Below are 19,027 nucleotides of genomic sequence, written 5' to 3'. Positions count from 1 at the left end.
CTCATATCCGGTCTTTGAATAAGTATCTATAAAGTGATTAGTTTTGTTCAGACTAAGAAGGAAACATCATCTGTGTACATAGGTTGAAAATACACATGAGGCAGCAAGCATGTAAAGTGAAAAATCACAGTATGAGACTCTAACTGCTAAGCTGAGAGCGTGTGTAAGCTGCAATAGAGAACAGAGGAGGCCTGAGAAGTCAGAGTATTCTTCCTAATAACACCAAACAAACCTAACATTTAATCTTTATGTAAGTATATTTTCTCATTTGAGATTTATAACATGAGAGGCTAGAGTCCATATAATACTTTTTAATTTACTCAAAAAATTGTGAAGCTCCACATCTCCAAGTTTTTATAGACGCCAAAACACTGGAGCCTGGCTTGGCTCTGCCGTCCGGTCTATCAATTCTGGAGCTGTTCCTTGCTGTTTTTCTCAAGGATCCACCTTAAATTGGGCTAGATTATGAAGGATGAAATCAATGCTGTATTTAATGCAAAAACTGTCTTTTTTTCCTAAGAAATATAAATGGATAGTCTTAGCATGAAGCAAACAGAAAGGACATAATGTAGGCAGTTAAATTTTATCTGAAACTTTAATGAACCATTTTACAAAATTTTGGCAAATGCATACATCTGCAAGGTTCTAATTCATTATTTATACATTAGGTGTGTAATTCAATATTTCTGAAAACTCACTGGGACAAGGATTATCTTAATCCTTTTCCACTTCCTTCCCTCTAGGTGAGAATATCCAGGTATCTTCTTTCTAATTTTCTGGTGAATTTCCCCGAGATTTGTAGAATATGAAAATATTTATACCTAAAAAGGAACTGAAAGGAGTTTAACACTAAATGTATTAGAATATTAAACATAAATTAAACACATGAGATCTACGGAAAGCATATATGTCTTGTGAATGGGATGTGAAGGTAGATTATGGGTAGCGACAGAAGAAGGCACTGATGATGGGGTCATGAAGTTCTATCCATTTGTCTTGACTGTGCTGCAAATTTGTTCCAAGACTTCTGGCAGCCAGGTATTAAAAAAAAAAATTGTTGGCTCCAAAACTGTCATCACCAAAGAGAGTAAACACACCAGAGACACACATGGGGCAGGGTTTTTCCAAGCAACAAGTTCTAATATAAAATTATAACATACGGATTTTATAATTCAACTTGGAGAATCAATTTGTTTTTCAGGAGCCAATAAAATGTGGCACAAAATCACAGTTCATTTTAAACTAATTATAACACCTAGGCTACATTGATGTGTGTGTGTGCGTGTGTGTGTTTTTCCACCGAGACACAGAAAGCAGTAGGAGCAAGTCAAAATATTGGCTTTCCCAGAAAAAGAAAGACAAATGCCATATGATGTCACTTACATGTGGAATCTAAAACATGACACAGATGAACTTATCTACGAAACAGAAACAGACTATGACATAGAAAACAGATTCGTGGTTGCCAAGGGGGAAGACGGATGGGGAGAGGGATGGATTGGGAGTTTAGAGTTAGCAGATGCAAATTATTACATAGAGAATAGATAAACAACAAGGTCCTACTGTATAGCACAGGGAACTATAGTCAATATCCTGTGATAAACCATAATGGAAAAGAATATGAAAAATAATGTATATATATATATATATGTATTACTGAATCACTTTGCTGTACAGCAGAAATTAACACGACATTGTAAATGAACTATACTTGAATAAAATAAATTTTCAAAAAAGAAAAAAAGAAAAATATTGACTTTCCTCTTAGGATAGGCACAATAATTCTTCTCTTTCTCACACACTCTGTAAGATTGATTGAAATACAATTGGCTGATAAATAGCTTAGATGCCAAGATAAAGAAATTAAACCTTTTTTTTTTGGTCACCTTTGAGTCTTATCAATTAGCAATGCCTTAGACATAATGAGTCAACAACATTTAAAGAAATTAAATCCCTGACTATATTGGGTTAAATTGAGAAGAGATGAGGGACAGTACAGACTTTTGAATGCTAATTAAGGTCTCAGCTCTTTAATCTTCTGATAAAACATAGGAAGAAGAAGCACCACAGGGGTATCAGCATAATGATGTCTAGCCACACTCTTCTCTGGCATGGGCTTCTTGCTTGGAAAGACTAACCTGGACATGGTCCCAGCTAGGGCCAGATCAGGGAAGTGTTTATACAGACTCTGAATACGGAATTCAGAACAGAGCCATCTCCTAGTGTTTTAGCCACTACAGAGTTATAATAAGCAATCTTACAAGATTACTGTGACTCATTTGTTGAGGATATAACTCAGTAGAGAACTAGATCGGGAGGGGGGATCATTGAGGGGCCTGGAAGTAACAGCCAACATTACAATAAGCTTTTAGGTGGCATCAGCAAAACAAGGTCAGAAATCTTTACAAGTTTTCTAACAAAATGTTTGCTACTTTGTTATTAATAAGATGATACTTGCTGTACATTTTGGTACCAATAAGAACCCTCAATCAGGCTTGTTGCAGCAAATTTTGCAGAAATAGGGATAGTGAGTACAAGAGAAGTTCCAATGGAGTGTGGGAAGAAAACATTAGAAATTCTAAATTTTAATTTAGATTTAAAAAATGTAAAATAGGTGGCATTATAAAATACTCTGTAGTCTACATTTTTATTCTAAAATATTCCGTGGTTGTTCTAATATAAAAATATTAGAACTTATTTTTACGTATTTTCTAAGTTTCACCACTGCTTTCCTTTCATTTTGTTTATGTTTATAATGTACATAATATAGAAGCAAAATAATAAGATGATAATAAAAGAGAACAACAACAGCCTAAACTTGTGAGATATATATATATTCCTCATAACTCTATTTGGTACATAGTATGTCTTTCATCCTTTTTAAATGAGGAAGCTGAGACAGATTTATTAAATATCTTGCTCAAGGTCACACAGCTGGGGAATGACAGATCTGGAACTCAAACCTAGGCAGTTTGGATCCAAAGCTGGTCCTCCTAACCACTAAAGATGTGAGTGTATATAATTTATAACTAATACATATACATATATCGAATGATATGTGCTTAAAATTTATTAATATGCTTTATGGTTAGAAATGTTTGGAGACCACTTAGAAGATTGGTGGAATTTTGTGTGTTTAAGATTATTCATCCAATGAGGATAATAAATTCATAACAGAGATGTTTTCAAATACTCAGTAGGGTGTACTAGGTATTTGGTGAAAGGATAATAATAGGATTGCTTTTTTAAAATGCATGATTCAATGCATCTGTTAGTATTTATGAAGCACATGCTCCCTGATCGGCAGCAATAACCTAGAAGCTGTGGATAATACTCAAGAGATATAACACAGAACAAAACACCACCACCGTCATCTCTGCGTTCCACTTTACCACTGAGTTAAGGAGGCAGAAAGTCAAAAACTCCTGCCTGCTTCTACTCACTCCCATAAAAGTATGAAGTTGTAGCACCAAGGTTATATTTGGCCATCGGACTGTTTGATGCAGCACCTGTTCATTTCAACATTAATAGCTTGGTTATAATTCTGAGAGACTTGGAATTGAATGACTAGTATATGTAAAAGGAACAAAGATCTCAAATTGCACAGTAATAGCTTACATAACGTCTGGTTATAAGTGCTATTAAAAGTCAGTGTTGGGCTTCCCTGGTGGCGCAGTGGTTGAGAATCTGCCTGCCAATGCAGGGGACACGGGTTCGAGCCTTGGTCTGGGAAGATCCCACATGCCGTGGAGCAACTAGGCCCGTGAGCCACAATTACTGAGCCTGCGCGTCTGGAGCCTGTGCTCCGCAACAAGAGAGGCCGCGATAGTGAAGAGGCCCGCGCACCGCGATGAAGAGTGGCCCCCACTTGCCACAACTAGAGGAAGCCCTCGCACAGAAACGAAGACCCAACACAGCCATAAATAAATTTAAAAAGTCAATGTTAATATGTAAAAATTATAAATTTTTATAATTATAAATTATATATTATATATATAATTATATTATTATATATATAATTATATTATATATTATTATATATTATAAATTATAAATTTATAATTATAAAATTATAAAATTATAAGAGCAGAGATACATATTTTTTCTCAAAGTTAAATTCTTATAAGTATCTTATTGCCGTTATGTGTATGTGTACATGCATTGTAGTGATTATGGTCACTAAAGAAAACTTATCGTGAATAATTTTTTATTATGTTCTCGATATTGATTCCCTTTCTCCCCTCAAAAATGCCTAGACTTTGGAGGTGACTGCTTCACACTCTATCTCAGCCATATTATTTTAGGAGGGATTATCTCAACACTCAGTTCCAGAAATGAGGATGCAGTTTCTTAAAGCAATTACTCTATATCAACTCCCTAGTCAAATGATTGTATTGGGTTTGGACATCTAATTAATGTCAGGCCAGAGACAAGAAGATAGTTACTGGTGGCTTCTGCAATGAAAACTGCCTCCCTTCATCCGAGTGAATAAAAAGTATATTCTCTTTTTCTTGGTAGTATAGTATGAGGATGTTTAAGTCTAAGCTCTAATAGGCATTATTTATAAAATAAAAGAGGACAACATGAGGTTAAAATAGATAGGATAGGATCTGGTGACTTAGAAAACTTCACAGTCAAACCACACCTGAAGTCAAATGAATTTGTATTTTTGTATTTTTGGTTATTTGTATTTTTGGTTATTGTGAGTAAATAAAATTCATTTTTATTAATCAAATTATTGTTAGATATTTATATTTTTGTTATTTAGGAATAAAAAGATTCAAGATTCTTGACATGACACAGTAACTGGTTTCGGACTAGTCCTCCTCTCGTAAACAATTATGAGCTAATCATGCCCAGCTGTGAACCTTGAAATATTGGAACCTCACTAGGTAAGACTCATGACTACTCCAGCTTTCTACCTGAGGACAATTTCCTGACCTAAGTGCAAAGGTCTGTGGTCCAAGCAGATCACTGTAGTTGGACTGAACTGTGGAGGCAGAGATCAGAGTTTGGGGCAGATTAAATGGCTGGAGTATATGGGGCAGAGCAGCAGAGAAAAGTGAGGTGAGCAGGGCAGGGCCTCCAAAAGTCAGGTTGTTGGGAGATGTTCCTGCAAGTCCTTGGCTGAGAGTTGGACTGCACATACACAAAGCAATACATTACACAAGGCTAATCACAAAGAAACTGTTATATGACTCACAGCAGAACAGAAACCCTAGAGGTTGAGCACTGCAAAAGGATGCTAGCATTCTACAGACATTCACAAACGTTATCAACACCACAGGCATCAAAGCGACAGCCTTTAGGTTAATAGCCTTGCATAAGAGCAGTTGTTGGCAAACTACAGCCCAAATTCCAAATCTGGCCTACTGCCTTTTTTTTTTTTAACATGTGCATGTTTTGTTTTAAATTAATTAATTAATTATTTTTTTTGGCTGGGTTTGGGTCTTCGTTGCTGCGCATGGGCTTTCTCTAGTTGCGTCAAGCGGGGGCTACTCTTCGTTGCAGTGCGCGGGCTTCTCATTGCGGTGGCTTCTCTTGTTGTGGAGCACGGGCTCTAGGCACGCGGGCTTCAGTAGTTGTGGCACGCAGGCTCGGTAGTTGTGGCTTGCAGGCTCTAGAGCACAGGCTCAGTAGTTGTGGCACACGGGCTTAGTTGCTCTGCAGCATGTGGGGTCTTCCCGGACCAGGACTTGAACCTGTGTCCCCTGCATTGGCAGGCAGACTCTTAACCACTAGGCCACCAGGGAAGTCCCTGCCTGTTTTCATAAATAGAATTTTATTGGAACACAGCCACCTTTATTTATTTATGTATTGTCTAGTTATTTTTGTGCTACTTTGGTGGAATTGAGTAGTTGCGATAGAGACCATATAAGTTTGCAAAGACTAAAATATTTACTGTGCGATAATTTACAGAAAAAGTTTGCTGAGTCTTGCCCTAGTATAAAGTCCACTTTTAGGCTTGCCTTCAGAAAGTCTAAATCAAAACCTAGATATGATTCTGGGACGTGGGGCTCGGGGAAGATTTTTGGAGATTTAGCTCAGTCAAGTGAGAGAAGCTTAAGCTTTATCATGGACTTTTCACATATCTGCACTGACAAAATATAAAGTCAACTCTACATCAAGGTAAATATCAATGTTTAACTGTATTATTGGACAAAAATTAATTATCTTCTTCTGAAGATAAAATACAGAATCTCTGTAATATATAAGTGACAGTGTCTAGCACAAAATAAAATCTTACCGGTATGCAAAGAAATGAAATGTATGACCCGAAGTTAAAAGAGTAGACAATGGTAGCCAATATCTAGATGGCTCATATGTTGGATATAATATTGTAAGGCAGCTATTAAAAATACTATCAAAAAATTAAAGGTAACATGTTCTTAATTAGTGACGAGATAGGTAATTTTAGCAGAAAAACTGTATTATGAAAAAGAACCAGGGCTTCCCTGGTGGCGCAGTGGTTAAGAATCCGCCTGCCGATGCAGGTAACATGGGTTCAAGCCCTGGTCCGGGAAGATCCCACATGCCAGGAGCAACTAAGCCTGTGCGTCACAGCTACTGAGCCTCCACTCTAGAGCCCGTGAGCCACAACTACTGAAGCCTGCACACCTAGAGCCCGTGCTCCACAACAAGAGAAGCCACCGCAATGAGAAGCCCGCGCACCACAACGAAGAGTAGCCCCGCTCGCTGCAACTAGAGAAAGCCCGCGTGCAGCAACGAAGACCCAATGCAGCCAAAAATAAATAAAATAAATTAAAAAAAAAGAACCAAATGGAAATTCTAGAAAGAAAAATTTCACTGGATAGACTTATCAAAAAAATGCAGATGAGAGAAGAAAAAGCTACTAAATATGAAATGATATCAACAGAAATTATTCATTCTGAAAAGCTGTAAGGAAAAAAAAGCTTGAAAAAACATGAATGGCGGGGGTCTCAGAGATCTTTAGAACAATGTTAAAAACACTAACGTGTATTGGAATAATGCAAGAAGAGTGTGAAAAAAATGGAAAAAAAATTTAAAATTATTAGAAAAATTTAATGAAAGATGTGAAAAACCTGTATGTTGTAAATTACACAACATTACTGGCAGAAATGGCAGAAATTCTAAATTAGTGGAAAGATATACCATGTCTATGTATTGAAACATTAAATCCTGTTGAACTGAAATATTCAATATTCTTATGATACCTGTTCTCCCCATATTAATCTATAGATAAAATGCAAACCAGGTTAGCATTCCCGTAGGATTTCTTTTTTTTCCTGTAAATTTACTAAACTGTCCCTAAAACTTGTATCTAAAATAATGTTTTAAAAAACACTGGAGTGTAGGACTTAACGCTGTCTGATTTCAAGACTAACTCTGAAGCTACATTAATAAGGACAGTGTAGTATTAGCATAAGAATAGACATATACTGAAATAAATTATAAGAGAATCCAGAAATCTACTCAAACAAATATAGTCAACTGAAAACATACATAGCCATTTGACTTTTGAAAAAGATAAAAATGTAAATAATTCAATGTGTAAAAAATAATAACTTCAATAAATGGTGATAAAGGAATTGAAGATTATGTATATGTGTGTGTAAAATCAAACCTGACCTTTTTTAAAAAATTTATTTTACTCAAGTATAGTTGATTTACAATGTTGTGTTAATTTCTTTTTTTTTTTCTTTTTGGCAGCACCGCACAGCATACCGAGTCCTAGTTCCCCAACCAGGTATGGAACCCATGCTCCCTGCATTGGAAGGGCGGAGTCTTAACCCCTGGACCTCCAGGGAAGTCCCAAACTTGACCTTTTCTTTACACCATTCACAAGTGCTAATTTAAAATGAATCATAGACCTAAATGTAAAAGATAAAAGTATAGAACTTCTGGAAGATAATTTTTATGACCTTGAGATAGGCAAATTTTTCTTAGATAAGACTAAAAAAATCCAAACATAAAAGAAAAAATTGATGAATTAGACTTTATCAATTTAAACATTCTGCTCTTCAATACAGACAGACTGTTAAGAGAGTAAAAACTCAAGTCATAACTGAGAGAAAGTATTTGCAAAATACATATCAGACAGAGAAACTGAATCCAAGGTATATAAATGAAACAAACTCAATTATAAGAGTATGAACAGCCAATTTTTTACAAAGGGTCAAAGAATTGAATAAGTTGATATACAAATGACAAATAAGCTTATGAGAACATGTTCAACATCATTAATTATCAAGCAAAGCAATTAAAACCACAATAAAATGCCATTTCCTTCACTAGAAAACTTAACCATAATATTTTGGCTAATCACTAAAACTCTCTAAAAAATTACTCCATGAGAGATTAATGATCTCTGAGTCAGAGTTGTTGCATGACCTTTGCCACTAACTGTTTGATCTCAGATTCCCTGTATAAAATAAGAATTTTGGAGTAGACTACTTTCAATGTCTTTTCAGGATGATGGAATTTATGATTCCTTGGGTGCTTTCCAGTTAATGTACTAGAGTAGACAAAATAACATCGGATTATATTTCCTAACTTTTACAAAATGAGCCATTTTTAATACTCTACATACATTTTGTGTTGCTCCTTTCTTAAATTCGATTCCTAAATATCTTTTCAAATTGGTAGGTGTAATTCAACATATGTAAAATTATGGTACTATTACATTAAAGATTTCAGTAAGTGGAAAGACACCTGCTAAATATTAGTAATCTATGTTTTTTCTCAAATTGCTTTTAAATTTTATAATCTCATGTTTTATCTTTCACTCAGAAATTATTATTTCAAAAACCTTTTGGAATTCATTCATCCTTTTTGTGGGTTATTGAACCATGAACATGTTGTTTTCAATAGTTAGCAAATTTTATCAGTATCCTTTATTTGTGGGCAGAGATATTCCAAAGAAACTTTGATGTGAATCAACAAAGTTGACAGGTTGCCTCCTCAGAAATTTGAATGCAGGTCTGAGGATAATGCTGAAGAAATGAAGTGTTCAGCAGAAAACGAGTCCTTTAAAATTTACTTTTATGCCAGATGAATTTCACAGATAACTCACTATGCCATTCATATTACTAAAAGATAACTTCTTAAATATACAGTGGAACTAGTATTATGCATATAGAATTGGTATCAAAGAAAGATAGAGGAAAAGATGGAGGCAGAGAGGAGTGATTTTCCACCCATTCACTATTTACTATCACTGATTAGACATTTGCCATAGGCAAATCATCTTTAATGCCCAAGTAGCTTCTTATAGATTTTTGTTCCTTATATTAGTCTTGGGAAGCATGATAAGACTTTCTAGCTACTTTCTTGATACTCCATTTAGCTTTTTAGATCTTAACTAACAGGTCCTAAACTCTAAACTACATATCTAGAAGTTCTAAAACATGGTGAAACTTATCTGGAAGTTTTATTCACCATGGCTGTCATTAAAAATAAAAACTTTTGCCTTCATGAAAGAAGGATGTCAGATGCTTCCTTTCATAATGTTCACTGAGGAGTTTCTGTGATCTATACAAACCTGGATTGAATACACTGCTTTGAGATATGATCTAGAAGGATCTCATTTTTCTTTACTGTGGAATTTATTGATTTCATGAAGGTAAAAACCTTTCCTATGTTACTATGAATCTATTTTGTCTTTGCATATACTAATTTTTTAAGGAGATGATAACTGCTAGGAGTGATGGACCCAGATAATATTATACTATGTAATTATCAATTTGAAAGAGACTGAGAAGAAATGAAGGTTATCTGAACTGTGCCTTTGTTAGACAGATATCATCAACTCAATGTATACTTGTATCAGTTGAAATCCTGGATGAGAGATAGCCCTTGAAACTACACAGATAGCTTGCTGATTAATCACAGAAATTAATAGACACCTCAAATAAGTGTGAAATGAGAATAAGTAGAAAATATGTGGGTTTTTTTTTTACTGTATTTGTGGGTATTTGTTGTATTCACATATATTCTCTTATCTAATATTAGTCTATGTTTTCTTCTTATTCTCTATTTCTTTGTTATCACCTAGTAAAAATACCTTTTTATAATTACTACATCGTGGCAGATGCATGTCCATTCCCACACATTACCTCCCAAATTTTATCATTAACCATAAGATGTAAATAGTATTACCCACATTTCACAAAAGAGGAAATAGAATAAACAAAGAACTAGAATGAAGTTTTAGCACCAAACTGTCTGACTCCAAACATACTGGACTGGGCTGCTTTTGCTCTAATGATTTAAAACATAATTTAACAACACAGGCCCTATGGTACACCTGCAAGATAGACAATTTTAGTCCATGGCACAGTTCTAACATCCTCTTTACCTTGCTCTGTCCTTGTAATGCCACTTTGCTCCCAAATAACAACTTTTTTATTTTTATTTTTAATCCTGTAGAATATTACTATTACTCTCAGTAAAATGTTTTGTATTTATATTCTAAAATATTTTTTTTTATTCCACAAATGGGCAAGCACATTAAACCAAAGGTTCTTCAAGGACTGAGACACCTCTGGCTCACCACAGTCCTCACTGTCCCAGACTTTTCTGTATTATCTGTAAGAGTTGACTATCTCCTCTCCTAGAAAATTGCCCACTTTGACCTCTTGAAAAACTTCCATCATCTTCCACTTATTCCAACTCTGTTCATCTTTTGCTTGATACTTCTCTGCTTTATATTCTGGTTCTTCTTCCTCTTGTCTCTACCTAAAGTTGAGAGTTTATGAAAAGTTTAGATCCTATTACACCTATGACTCATCAAACAGTCCTATTTCCATGTCTTTCCATACCATTTTTTAAGTTCCTTGAAATATGTGTCAAATCATCATGTGCTCTGATTCCTCAAAATCAGCCTGTATAAAAGGAAAGTCACAACCTTCTCTTTCTTTATGTTATTGTCTATGGCAAGTTGCACTGGTTTCCTATTAGTTTCCGCTGTAACTAATCAGCACAAGCTTTGTAGCTTACCACAAATTTACAGTTCTGGAGGTCAGAAATCCAAACTAAATCTCACTAGGCCAAAGTCAAGTTGTTGACAAGCCTGATTTCTTGTGGAAACCCTAGGGGAAAGTCTATTCCTTGTCTTCCCAGCTTCTAGAGGCTTCTTGTATTCCTACTTTCAATGACAATCACTTTCTCTGACTCTGACTCTCCTGCCTCCTTTTTATAAAGACTTCTGTAATTACATTGAAACCACTCAGATAATCCAGGATAATCGTTCCATGTCAAGATCCTTAATTTATACACCTCTACTAATTCTCATTTGCCATATAAGAGAACATATTCACAGGTTCTGGGGATTAGGATGTAGATACCTTTAGGGGATCATTATTGTGAGTCTCACACATTTTATCTCTGCCTCAATCTCAAAACTAGTTTTCTGCCTATGTCCAGTGAGTCATAAATTCTATTTGTTCCCTCTCTACTGTTTTTATTATGATACTGAATGTATGTCCTCATTTCCATTCTTTACTAGATTGCTGCAACTGTCTCATCATGTTCTCTGCCTTTAGACTCTACTTTTCTCTGGTCTTTCCTGCAAAAAGTCATCCAGCATACTCCACCATATTTGTTTTTTTTGAAACTTTCATTTAGCCTGCTTTCCTTGATCAAAACAACAACAACAACAACTTTAGTTTGTCTTTATTGCCTTTACAATAAAATTCAAACTCCTTCATACTCAGTTTGAGGCTTTGTGGTTTGTGCCTATACTATCTTTAGAGGTTATTATTTTTGTTTGACTAGACAATTCACCCCACCCAAGCTAGGCCAGTAATACTACTGCCCTATACCCCTGGACATGGGACTAGTCTAGAATGTGTCCATCTTCTTTATTAAAATTGCCCCGAACAAGCCAACAAATAGGAATTCTTCAGGGAGGCTGGTGTGAAGTACATCACAAATGTATGCTATTAATTTAGAATTTATATTATTGTCAGGTTAATTACTTCAGATTATAATTAATTCATTTTATTTTTTAAAATTTGTATTCCCTTTTAACAATGGCATATTATGAAGAAACTTAGCATACCATCATAGCCATTTTAAAAGGAAAGCATTTTTTATTATGTTTCAGTACATGTAATTTCTTCATCATATCTTTCTCCTCTCCCATTCAATCTTTCAATAGATATTTACTGTAGGCCTCAATCCCAGACATTTTATAATCTTTATACCCCTCTAAGTAGAGGACCTCTCACCCTTCCTCCTTTCCTCCCCACCTTCATTCCTTCCTTCCTTCCCTTTCTCACATTTTCATTTACCAGATATTATTTTCTGTGCTCTGATATGAGATCAGTTACAAATACAACACAAGGCAACATCTCTAACTTTATGAGGCTCACAGTCTAAAGGGCTTCTTAAACATTTCTGTATTCACCACTAAAGCTATCAATGTGTCTTCCACATACTGAGACAACAAAATCATATTGGCATTCTATGCAGTGTCTCAGGAACTCCAACTTTACTAGTAGAATTGCATGTATTTTACTAGGCTGTCAGAAGAGAAGAGATACCTTGACCTAATGGACTATATAATGTCTCACTGGCCTTCTTTATAGTTCACTGAATGAAGCATATTCTTATACACCTCAGGGTCATCACGTGTACCTGTTCTTTTTGCCTGGAATCATGGAAAATTTCCCACTACTTTGTTTCCCCTGGTCAGTTATTACTCACCCCTTAGATTACAGTTGAAATGCTAATTCTCACCAAGATCCAGTTCTGAATTGCAAACATAATTTTAGCATCTTTTTTATATTGTCTTGTGAGATACTATATTTTCTTTTCTAGTACTTTCACCAGTTGTGATATTCAAAATATAAAATGATTGATATGGTACGGATATGAACCAATAAATGTGACTCTACTCTCAATGCTGGAGCAGGGTCCTGGGAATTTTCTGCTTGACAGGTGTCAAGCAGTCACGTAGTCTCTAAGCAGCAGCACTGTGACAGCTCCTAAGAGACTTGCCACACTCTCATAGATTCAGCCAGGAAAGAGACATGAGCCAAAATCAATTTGGACAGTTTATTACGCATACTTAAAGCATAAGGAAGATCAGCATGGCATTGGCAATCCACATCTCTAGTATCAGTGGATGACCTCAAACATGGGGTGCCACGTGACAGACAACACAGGTGGTGGTTCTCTCTGCCACTGTGATTCAACTCTAAACTACAGGAAAGCAGTGTTATAGCTTACAGTTTTACCCAAAGAAGGGAGAGTGGTGTGATATGGAAAGTCCCATGCCTCACTGGCATTAGGAAGACAGGAAGTTACTCCATCGCAGCCTCCTGCAAGGTACAGAGGGAAATGAGAAGCAGTCTTTCAACAGCTTCTAACAAGACTACCTATACTTCTGTGTTCCATGGAGGATCACAGGGCATTCCACCAAGACTTGGGTTACACTTCAGATTAGCCTTGCTTTTGTGACTTATGTGGAGATATGCAAGGCTATCAGGTGGTCATGGCAGAGCCATTTTGCTACAATAAGTGTTAGCCATTTATCGATGAATGACAGGTTAGTGTGTGGGGGGGAGGTACAGGATTCCAGGAGAAGGACCAGGATGAAGGAGACAAAGGTTATTTTCCAGTTGGTACATAAGTGCTTTAATATTTAAACAATTTACACACCTATATTAATGTATACTGGTTAAATTTAATCCCTACTTATTATAGTTGTCACCCATCCATTTATCTGATTGTTAATGTCTCATACCCTCACTAGACAATAGTCTTGTTCACAATAGGGACTGCTTCCATTTTGCCAACCACTGAAGAGATAATTGTTAAAATTGTGATAGGTACCTGGTGGATGTGTAATAAATATTGGATCGACAAATGGGCAAATGAGTAAATTTGATGCTAACACCACATACTGTACTAAAATAACAGGTTTCTTATCTTTCTCCAAGCACTTATTATTTTTTTTCCTGATGTGTGTCTGAAGAGCCTCAGTGTTTACAAAAACTCACTATCGAGTTGAACATTTTGAGGATTTCTAGTCCTCACTTTAACAGTCCAAAGAGTGCTCCTCCAGGAGCCCATTCAGGCCATCATGTAAATCTCTTTTCTCTGGCAGTTAATGGATATGACAGACAATGGCTGCACTTCCTTCTAACAGGCACAGGAATTGATGGTTTATTAACATTACTGACAGGAGTGCTGAAGGGACAGTGGATTAAATCCAGCACAAAATTTTGTAGGTGTCAGGATTAAGTCAGTGGTAAATATTTCGAATAGGTTTTTTTTTTTCTACGTGAATCTGCCTGAATGTCATAGTCCCCTCTATTTGTGTAAATCTTCCTGCCATCTGAAGCCTGGATGAAGCCAGTTGTTTAATGTTGTCACTGCCGAAGTACAGCAGCTGCTCTGGATACTTGTTCCAAACATCCTTTCAAAATTTTTATTCCACTAAGTGAATTTTGTTGAAAGCAGCAGGTATTGAAATGCCTACATACCAGCTTGTCAAATTCCCTGCTATTCTAGATGTGTACTTTTTTTCCCCTTTAAACTCATTTTAATGCATTTTAGTAGGGATTTTTAATATATTTCCAAGGCCTCTTTCCCAACAGACCTATTTTGTTCTTTTCACTTGAATTTAAAAGTGGAACAAAAGACACAGGACTTGGCATTTACAGGGTAAGCTGCACTCTAGGGAATACCCAAAGTCCTAGAAGTGTGGTATTCATCCAGAAAGGGAACAAAGAGCTTCGCAACCTATGGCAACCTCTCAGCCCTCGTGCAATTATATATAACATGATCCACATTTTTCAGCACCTTCTGTTTTTAAAACATACATTAAATAGTGCTTATACAAACAGGTCAAGTTCTAAACAATTTACACCTATATTTAATAGGTAAAAAGCTAAGCAAAGTAAGTGTTCTTTCCTGGTTTTACTAGATGTGCAAACAAGTTTGTGGAGGTCCAGCAAACTATAGAGATAATATGTAGAAGAAATAAATTCAAACTCAGATTTTGATGATTCCAAAGCCCACTCTTATCTCTCTCAAATTCTTCACCTCTTTTATTTCTTGGCTCAAGTGTCACCTGCTTAAAGAGTTTTTCTAGACTCTTAGCATTGCAAACTCCCTTACTTCCCGCCTGAAATTCCCCATCCTCTATTTCTCTCTACTTTTCCTTTTTCCTCTAGCACTTAACTTTCCAATATACTACATAAATTATTTTTCTATTTATTGAGTATTGCCTGTCACACCTACTTGAACATAAGCTCTAACCAAGTAGGAAACTTTTGTTCACTGATGAATCTCATAAGCACCTGGAAAAGTGCCTGGCAATATTAACCTCTCAAAAAAACTTGTTAATCGAATGCATTATCTTTATACTACAACATGACTTAGAAGGTCTTTGTAAGGATTAGAAACACTTTTAAATGTGATCAAGGCACATAGTTGGTGTCCAACGAAAGAGAAGATAATGATGATAACAATAATAATTTATATTATGATTAAAGAGAGATATTATCAGTTTTTAGTCAAGCTACTGCCACATTATTTAATATTTAGTTTTCTTATTAGCAGATCTAAAATTCTCCCCAGTCTCAGTTGCCAGTACAAATGCCAAATTGTTAACAAAATGATGACTTTTACTCAAATCAAGTCAATTTGATTCCACAGATATTTATCATTCACCCTGTACCAGTCAATATGCAAATTATGAGGATTATGAAGGTGCATAAGATACAGACTCTGCCCTCCAAGAATGGGTACTGTAGGGGGGACATCATGCATAAACTAGCAATTACTTCCCATGTGAAATAGGGTATGTGCTACAATAGAGGATGGTATAAGGTTCTGGCGGCGGTTTTCAATTTTGAATTACTTTTATTACGAATGGCAAGAAGGATGTAGAGTTTCTTTCCATGCTACAAAAAAACTAGCTTCCAAACTGTACTACTGGGTGAAAAAAGGTGACTGAAAATTTTCTGTAATCTAACAACACAAATTTTATTTTCCTAATGTTTAAATATATTTTACTGAGCTAATTAGGATAATGACTAAAATCACCAGTGAGTATAAAATACAATTGGCTCCTAAGCACAAATCTACATGAACAGTCACATAAACTCCTTTATCTAATCTTTACTATTAAATGTTTATAATTAAGGGTATTGATAAGCGTTCTGAAATATAATTTAAAATACTTGTGTTTCATTTTTCCTTTTCTACTTACTAGCTCTAAGATTATCACCAATACCCTTATTTTCTCAAATCTTCAGTTTTTTCATCTGTAAAATGGGAATAATAGTACCAGTGAAAATTTATGGAACATTTACCATGTGCTAAGAATTGTGCTGATACTTACATGTTATTTTGTTAAACTTTGCAAAGCTCTTTAAGTATTATTGTTACAGCCACTCAGCAAAGGAGGCAAGAAAACCTTAAAAAGGCTTTACCTTTATGGCCGAAAGGTACCTTACTAGAATTTGGCAGTAGGTACTCATATGCCTGACTCCAAAACCTTCATCTAATTAAGACTATTGATCTGAGGTTATATAAGATAATGCACAGCTTTTCCCCCAATAATTATGCTGTTCAGGGCTTCATTGTAACCCAAATGATAGTAAACTGTAATGGGACATTAAACTTGTTCCTTCCCTCTATTTGACTAAGAACAAAAATGCTGAAATACAAACTGGATTTTTCATGTGAGAAATGTTTCATGAAACCACAACATATAACACAGAAAGAAAACAAGAAACTTTCAAATCAATGTCTTGATTAATCAAATTTTCTTGTGAAGGATAGCATAGTCTTAAAAATTTTGAGCTACAAAAACCTGGCAAAGATAATTAACTTAATCCCTCTGTGGGATTTCCTTTCTAGTAAAATAGTACTAAGATGTTTAACAACGTCAAAGGGTTCCTCTAAAGTTTACATGAGGTAATGAATGCAAAAAATTGATGCACAACTTTTTTGAGGGGTCTTTGGAATAATTATCTCGTAGAGCTGTCACTTTGGTTTCAGCAAAATTGGGCTTTGTAGCCCAATTCATTAGCTATACAGCTTCTCTAAACACAATAAAAAAAACTCAGATTTTCTGTTGGCCTTCTTAATATGTCACTGGTCTATCCTTACAGTTAGAGAGGTTACATGACTTGTAATTGTAGCTGTCAAAATGGGGGTCAAAATGTGTATTTCACGTGTCTTGAAGCTATCACTTAGCTTTATCTACTTAGCCTCCAGAGGGCTTAGTGTATTCCTGTGTCAGTGATCACCATCTAATTCTGGGAAACTCATATCTGGATAATGAATGAATGAATAAATCTCTTCTAAATAACACGTTTTATGGAACATGGGAAAAATTTTTTTCTGGGCAATTTGGTAAATTAAACTTTGCAAGGAGTTGTTATAAGGTTTACTGCTCCTCTTCCTTAGGTGTCCCCTTATGTGGCATTCATTCACTCATCTTCTCATTCATCAGTTCAGCTACTAGTCACCTCATCCACTCACCATTTATCCTTCCGCTTGCACACCCCCACCCTATTATCCATGCATTCCTCCATTTACCTACTCATACATCCATCCACTTATCTATCTCCCTGTTCATCCATGTCTCCGCTCGTCTATCCATCCATTATGCTCGTCCATCCAGCCATTCACTTACTCAATCCAGTAATCTATCCAAACAGCTCAGGGTGGACATTTGAGACACAAAGAAGAGTTACATTAAGCTCATCTCAGAGAAGGAAAGAAGAGAAACTTAATCTCTTTCAGTTAGAGAATCGAAAAGGATATTCAGATTATTTCCGAAGATCTAATCATTTCTTATTTCTACACATTTAAATCAGGAACCCTTAGAGTAATGTGACTGTGTATGAAAATAACTGCGCTCCAGCCCAAATCATCTGAGGCAGAATCTCAAGTAGCTTAGCATGGGCTTCAGTGTTTTGAATACCTACACATAAGTTTCAATTCAAATCCATCATTAAGAAGCACTGCCTCTGAGGCGGTACACAGTGTGGCTTTCACTGAGGATCATGATTCCCTTGGCATGCCCCAGTAGAACACGCACATTCTTTTTTTTTTTAATTTTTATTTATTTATTTAGTTTTGGCTGTGTTGGGTCTTCGTTTCTTGTGCGAGGGCTTTCTCTAGTTGCGGCGAGCGGGGGCCACTCTTCATCGCGGTGCGCGGGCCTCTCACTGTCGTGGCCTCTCTTGTTGCGGAGCACAGGCTCCAGACGCGCAGGCTCAGTAGTTGTGGCTCACGGGCCTAGTTGCTCCGCGGCATGTGGGATCTTCCCAGACCAGGGCTCGAACCCGTGTCCCCTGCATTGGCAGGCAGATTCTCAACCACTGCGCCACCAGGGAAGCCCCGCACATTCTTACTTATGCTTAACAGTAGTATAAATCCCATATGTTCCCAAGACAGAGGTAACCTCAACATCAGTATACTCAAAATGTTTCATAAATGCAGCTGCTTAAATTAAACCAGTACAACCACTGGCGTCAGTGAAGAGAAAAACAATATATTTTGGAACTGCCTTCCTCTGTGTTTGTCAATTGAAAATAAACCAAATCTGCATGTGTGCGTGTGTGTGTGTGTGTGTGTGTGTGTGATTTCAGAAGGAAGCTTCCCCTTTAGTCTCCAAGAGTCAGTAACACAGAGGGAGTAGTTTCCTGGATTTTCTCTCCACTGTTTTTCATTCAGGGAGTGGGGGAGGTGTGCATTTTATGAGTGGTGAACTGCGAAATTTCTAAAAATTCACTTTTCTATACTCAGCAGGATTAAGATCTGTTTCCTGTTGTCTTGTTATAGCCTTTTATAAACCTTTCTACCCTGTGACTGCTATGCTTTAGGAAATGTAAGGCCCAGGGCCTGGTTTTTGCAACCAATTGTGGAGCCAACCCTGCCCTGCTCTTGGGATTTTATACATGAAGATGTGGTTTGCATTGTAGCTAGCCTAATATCTGCCTCACACATCAATTTCTCTTATGCAAGTGTGACTTTAGGGAGTGGCCTGGGGTGAGGACAGTATTAAAGGTCTCAT

General features: G+C 36.2%; 1 protein-coding gene and 1 non-coding gene across 2 annotated transcripts in view; both read right to left on the bottom strand.

Moving 5' to 3' along the window:
• Positions 1–19,027, bottom strand: part of LUZP2 (leucine zipper protein 2) — a 429,813-nt gene that overhangs the window by 66,592 nt on the left and 344,194 nt on the right. The gene's annotated exons all lie outside the window — the stretch shown is intronic.
• LOC133100165 (small nucleolar RNA SNORA15) lies at positions 11,995–12,093 on the bottom strand. The gene has a single exon (XR_009702408.1). It is a non-coding gene; the product is annotated as a small nucleolar RNA SNORA15 (small nucleolar RNA).

The sequence above is a fragment of the Eubalaena glacialis genome, chromosome 10 (assembly GCF_028564815.1).
Source record: "Eubalaena glacialis isolate mEubGla1 chromosome 10, mEubGla1.1.hap2.+ XY, whole genome shotgun sequence".
Classification (NCBI taxonomy): domain Eukaryota; kingdom Metazoa; phylum Chordata; class Mammalia; order Artiodactyla; family Balaenidae; genus Eubalaena; species Eubalaena glacialis.
This window is presented reverse-complemented; position numbering and strand designations above follow the sequence as displayed.